The sequence below is a fragment of the Pteropus vampyrus genome, unplaced genomic scaffold, assembly GCF_000151845.1.
Source record: "Pteropus vampyrus isolate Shadow unplaced genomic scaffold, Pvam_2.0 Scaffold177, whole genome shotgun sequence".
Lineage (NCBI taxonomy): Eukaryota > Metazoa > Chordata > Mammalia > Chiroptera > Pteropodidae > Pteropus > Pteropus vampyrus.
Window position 1 is genome coordinate 2,053,503 of NW_011888958.1, and position 6,000 is coordinate 2,059,502.

Sequence of the window (6,000 nt, forward strand, 5' to 3'; positions counted from 1 at the left end):
GATATTTATTGTGGAAACTTTCAAACAACAACAAAAAAAGCTTAAAGAATTTTATAGTAAATACCACTACCCAGATTCTACCATTATTACTTTATTATCCTTTTCCTATCACATATTTATCTAGCCATTCTGCTATCTATTTACATCGATTCATCTTTTTTTTTTTTTGATGTACAAAATTCAGTTGAAAACCCACAATCCATTATTATATAAAGATTACATCATACTCTTAAATGACAGATATATTCAATGGTGGCACAAAGACTTCCTTCTATAATAGTCATAAGACAAAATGTAGTGATTTCTTTAAAAAAAAAAAAAAATACTAGGCAGGACCAATTAGTTGTTCAATCCCCTCTTAACCCAAAAGAATTTACCTATGACCACATGGTAATGATTCGAATGTGGGGTCCACATCTATGTCCTGGTAACTGTCCCTTCAAAGACTATAGAGAATAAACGTGCACTGAATAAAAATCCTTAACACATGCACTTTTCGTACTGGTGGAACCAAGACGAAAAACTGAGAATGGAGTGGCCTGAGTTAGTGCTGTTTGTCATCCCAACTCCCATAATTTGTCTCAGTGTCACTTTCTGAGTAGAAGAAACAACAGTTTAGAGTAAAAGAAACTTTTAAATCAGTCCATCCTGGCATTCTTAGGTCAGAACTTTGTGATTTAACTAAATCCCTTGGCTAGTATTCTGATATCTCCTCCCAAAGGATCTAATGAGTATATCATATGTGTCTTTCAGAAGAATAGAATGTCTTTACATAATTTAAACTTTCTTGCATATATTTCATTGCACTGTATCCCCATCCACTTCCTGTCTCCAATTTAGAAAGTATGAGGTAGCAGTAAAAAAGACTGGAAGATTTAGGTTTAATTCTGGGTTCTCCCACTTATTTAGTGTTGTTTTACATGTGCAGATGAGGACTCTTGGTCAGTTTTCACATAGTCAATTTGATCAGTTCTTTAAACAGCCAACTTGCCGAATTTATACTTTTACTGATTTACTGAAACATTGTTAACTTACAAATTATGGTAATTTGTTTTAAATAGGATAGGATAGAAATTCCTTTAGGTACAGTAACTTTGAAGCTGTCTGTAATGCTTTGTTCACTCATTTGAAGTCAACTTAGCTTTAATTTAGTTTTCAGCCATTTGGATTCTATTACCAAGACACTTCATAACCATGAAATTTGCAATAACCAAATTTCAGTGCATCTACGGACTTTACTTGGCAATATGACTTTGCAGAATGAGAATTTCTTATGCATACTGACTTACAATGTTGTATAAACTTTGAATGTCCAGGGTATAGTTTTATCTTCTAACACATGGTCAATCTATTCCACTATCTTTTGTACGTCCCTAAATTTAGGGATTTGCTAACCAATTCAATTTGATTACTATTTTTATGTGGTTTAATCACTTGAGAAGTGATCAGTGGCTAAAATATGCAACTGACATTCTACAAAGATGGACTGACAAATCCAACATCTGGACGAAATAGCTGTAGTAATATTAACACTGAATAAAAACTTAAATTTCAAAATGTGTTGAAAACATTCCAAGCAACACAATTTTCTATATATTTATAAGCAGGTAATAAAGACAAGATTTTGGTGAAGCAACCTAGTGAATATCAATCAGTAAGATCTGGCAAGTTTGATGAATCAATCCAGTGAAATTCTGTCCTTCAATAAATTGGCCCTTTGGAGAACTGAACATTCAGTGAACAAGCATTTAGCAAATTGGTCTGCTTCTACATATGAACAAATAATTTCTCTTTAGTTTCTTACTCTGTAAAATGAAGAGGCTGGCACAACGAGAGACCACCTCATACCTATTAGGATGGCTACTATCAAACAACCATAAATTAAGTAGTGTTGACAAGGATATGGAGAAATTGGAACTCTTGTGCACTGTTGGTAGAAATGTAAAATGGTGCAGCTACTATGGAACAGTTTGGCAGTTCCTCTAAAAACCAAACATATATAATCCAGCAATCCTGCTTCCAGACATATACCCAAAAGAATTGAAAGAAGGGTTTCAAAGAGATATTTGGATACTCATATTCATAGCAGCATTATTTATAATGGCCAAAAGGTGGAAACAACCCAAGTGCCATTGATGGATGAATGGATAAACAAAATATGGTATATATATATACAACAGAATATTACTCATCCTCAAAAAAAAAAAAGAAATTCCGATATTTGCTACAACATGGTGGAAAACTATACAGCTCTTAAAAAAGAATGCATTAAATTTGCATGTTTCATATGGAAGGATATTCCTGATATATTAAATGAAAAAGCAGAAAAAAATACTAGTGCTGTACATTATTAGTACAAATATATATAACACACACAGATGCATAAGCACACACACAGATATCTATTTATTTTTTCTATTTATTTGTATGTGCAGAAAAAACAATGTTAAAGTATACAAAACAATATTGTTTCTGTTACCATGGAGTTGAGGAGGTAGGTAGGGATTTTCACAGTGTATTTCATATATTTATAAATTGCTTGATGTGTTTTTTTACAATTAACATGTATTACTCTTAGAATTAAAATTTTAACCTAATAGTTTTTGTAGTTAGTAAAAAAATACATTGAGTCATTCAGTAAATACTTATAGAGTGCCAATTACATGTATGAGGCACTAATGTAGATGCTGATAAATAAAACTGACATGCTCATTAGGATCCATGTACTCACGCAACAGAGAGACAGAGAGAGTGAGAGAGAACAAATAAATAAGAATTTCAGATAGTACTGAGAGAGATGAAAAAAATTATAAGTGGTAAGAGTTATTGTTTAAAGGGCTACTTTAGATATAAGGTAGACGGGTCACTTTTGAGGTGGTGACATTAGAGCTGAAGTGTGAAGGTTAAGAAGGAGACAGTGAGAACCATACGATTTCACTCATATGTGGGATATAAAACTGAAAGCAATGAACAAACAAGACAAACAATAAACTCATAGGCACAGACAAGAGTTTAGTGGTTATCAGAGAGAAAGAGGGGAGAGGGGAGGGAGATAAGGGTAAAGGGGATCAAATATATGGTGACGGAAGGAGATTTGACTTTGGGTGGTGAACATACAATGCAAAAGACATATGACGTGTTATTGAATTGCACACTTGAAACCTATAAAATCTTAATAACCAATGTCACCCAATAAATTTAATTTAAAAAACTGAAAAACAAAATTAAAATTTTTTTAAAAAGGAGACAGTAATGTGGAAATCTGAAATAACAGAGTTTTTAAGGCGGAGGAAACAGCAAGTACAAAGGTCCTCAGGTGGGAATGGACTTGGCATGTTCCAGGAAAAAAGAAGGCCAGTGACTGGAAATTACCAACTAGGAAGAAGAGTAATATGAAATCAGATCCAAAAGGAAGGTATAGGCCAGATCACATATACAAATGGGCTTATAATGTACTTTAATCATCAGTTTTCCTAAGTAGTTTTAAATAGACCCCTTTCCTTCAATTTAACATTCCACGTTTCACATGTTAGAGTAGTCATGTGTAACTTACTGAGGCAGCTATTTAAATCATGCTCTGTGTGGCTGCTATGTCTGGATGAATAAATCAGCATGTAAACCTATTTGAAGCCCAGCATATGTATCTCTATGCAGATTTATTTTTCCTTAGTCTACGCGTAAGTGGTAAAATGTTGACTTTGGTAAATGTATGGTATGTGTATACACACACACACATCCACACATCCTAGGAAGAAAACTAACCATTGGGTGTTACTGATAGTCTACAGAAAGTGAACAGATCTAAGCAAGTGAGGGTTCAGCTCGATAATATCTCTGTACATGCCTTTAATCCTATATTTACAATTTCTTTGTGGTTTCTAGATATATATTACATTTCGTGGGAGAAATTATATACTATAGCAATATTTGAGAATCTTTCTCTGACTTATTTCACTTAGCATAGTACCCTCTAGGTCCATCAATGCTGTTGCAGACAGCAAGATTTCATTCTTTTTTATGGCTGAGTAATATTTCATTGCATATATGTACCACTTCTTTATCCATCCATCTATTTTTTTTTTTAACACCTACAGCACCTGATATTCCTAGGTGGTATCCCATCCAAGTACTAACCGGGCCCGACCCTGCTTAGCTTCCGTGATCAGACGAGATCGGGCACGTTCAGGGTGGCATGGCCGTAGACTTATCCATCCAACTATTGATGGACACTTAGATTGCTGCCATATCTTGACTATTGTAAATAATGCTTCAATGAACAAATGGAGTTAGTGTTTGGGGTTTCTTCAGATAAATAACCGGAAGTGTAATTGCTGGGTCCTTCTTTGTCTTATTTTAGCCTTTGTTTTAAAGTCTATTTTATCTAGTATAAGTATTGCTACCCCACCTTTTTTTAATTTCCTTTTTCATGAAATATCTTTTTCTATCCTTTTACTTTGTGTGTGTCTTTCAATCTACAGCGTGTCTCTTGTAGGCAGCATACGTAAGGGTCTTTTTTCCTTATTCATTCAGCCGCCCCATGTCTTTTAATTGTAGCATTTAATCTATTTAAATTTAAAGTGATTGTTGATAGATATGTAGTTATTTCATTTTTATTATTCACATTTTTATCTTCTTATAAAAGTCCTTTAACATTTCTTGTAATACTGGTTTGATGGTGATGAACTCCTTTAGCTTCTTCTCATCTGGGAAACTCTATTTGTCCTTTGATTCTAAATGATAACTTTTCTGAGTAGAGTAAACTTGGTTATAGGACCTTGCTTTTCATCACTTTGAATATTTCATGCCAGTCCCTTCTGGCCTGCAAAGTTTCTATTGAGCAATCAGCTGACAGTCTTACAAGAGCTCCCTTGTAGCTAACTAAATGCTCTTCTCTTGCTACTTTTTAAGATTCTCTCTTTATCTTTAAACTTTGCCATTTTAATAATGATGTGTCTTGGTTGGTGTGGTCTTCTCTGGAATCATTTTGTTTGGGACTTCCTGTGCTTCCTGGGCTTGTATGTCTATTTCTTTCACCAAGTTATTTCCATTATTATTTCTTCAAATAGGTATGCAATTCCTTGCTCTCTCTTCTCCTTCTGGTACCCCTATGATATGAATGTCGGTATGCTTGATATTGTCCCAGAGGCCTCTTAAACTACGCTCATTTTTTTGGATTCTTTTTTCTTTTTGCTGTTATGATTGGGTGTTTTCTGCGTCTTTGTCTTACAAATTGCTGAATCGACCCTCTGCTTCATCTGATCTACAGTTGATTCTAATGCATTCTTCATTTCAGTTGTGTTCTTCATTTCTAACTGGTTTGTTTTTATGTCATCTATCTCCATCCATTTTTATATTTTCTATCTCTTTGTTGACGTTTTCACTGAGCTCACTGAACATCCTATAACCAGCGTTTTGAATTCTACACCTGGTATATTGCTTGTCTACATTGTGTCTAGTTCTTTTTCTAGAGTTTTCTTTTTTAATTTTTATTTAGTTTCAAGTATACAGTACATTGGTTAGACTGCTATATAGTTCATAAAACAATCCCCCTAATTGCACCTTCCCTCCCATGACCTTCCACCTAGCCAACGTATTAATGCTAACTGCATTCCCTACGCCATGCTCCCCATCCCCGTGACCATCCATCACCTACTAATTTGTACTTCTTTAGCTCTTCATCCCATTCTCCCAGCCCCCCAAACCCCCCTCCCCTCCGTCCGACACCAAATTGTCCACTATATTTGTGAGTCTGTTTTGATTAGTTTGTTCTTTTTATTCTTTAGATTCCACATATAAGTGAAATCATATAGTGTCTATCTTCCTTTGTCTGACTTAAATAACTTCTAGGTCCATCAAAGCAATATCTTTTTCCATCTCCTTCCTTTTCATATGTAAGAGTCTTGTTTTATTATCTTTTCGACCACTCTATCTTTTGGTTGAATCACTTGATTCTTTTCCATTTAAGATACTTATTGATAGGAATGTAGTTGTTATTATGCT

General features: G+C 34.3%; 1 protein-coding gene and 1 pseudogene across 3 annotated transcripts in view; both read right to left on the bottom strand.

Annotated features, from left to right (window-relative positions):
* The window catches only part of DNAL1 (dynein axonemal light chain 1), a 36,880-nt gene that overhangs the window by 10,706 nt on the left and 20,174 nt on the right, over positions 1 to 6,000 (bottom strand). The window lies entirely within an intron of this gene.
* On the bottom strand, positions 4,086 to 4,204 carry LOC111746121 (annotated as a pseudogene).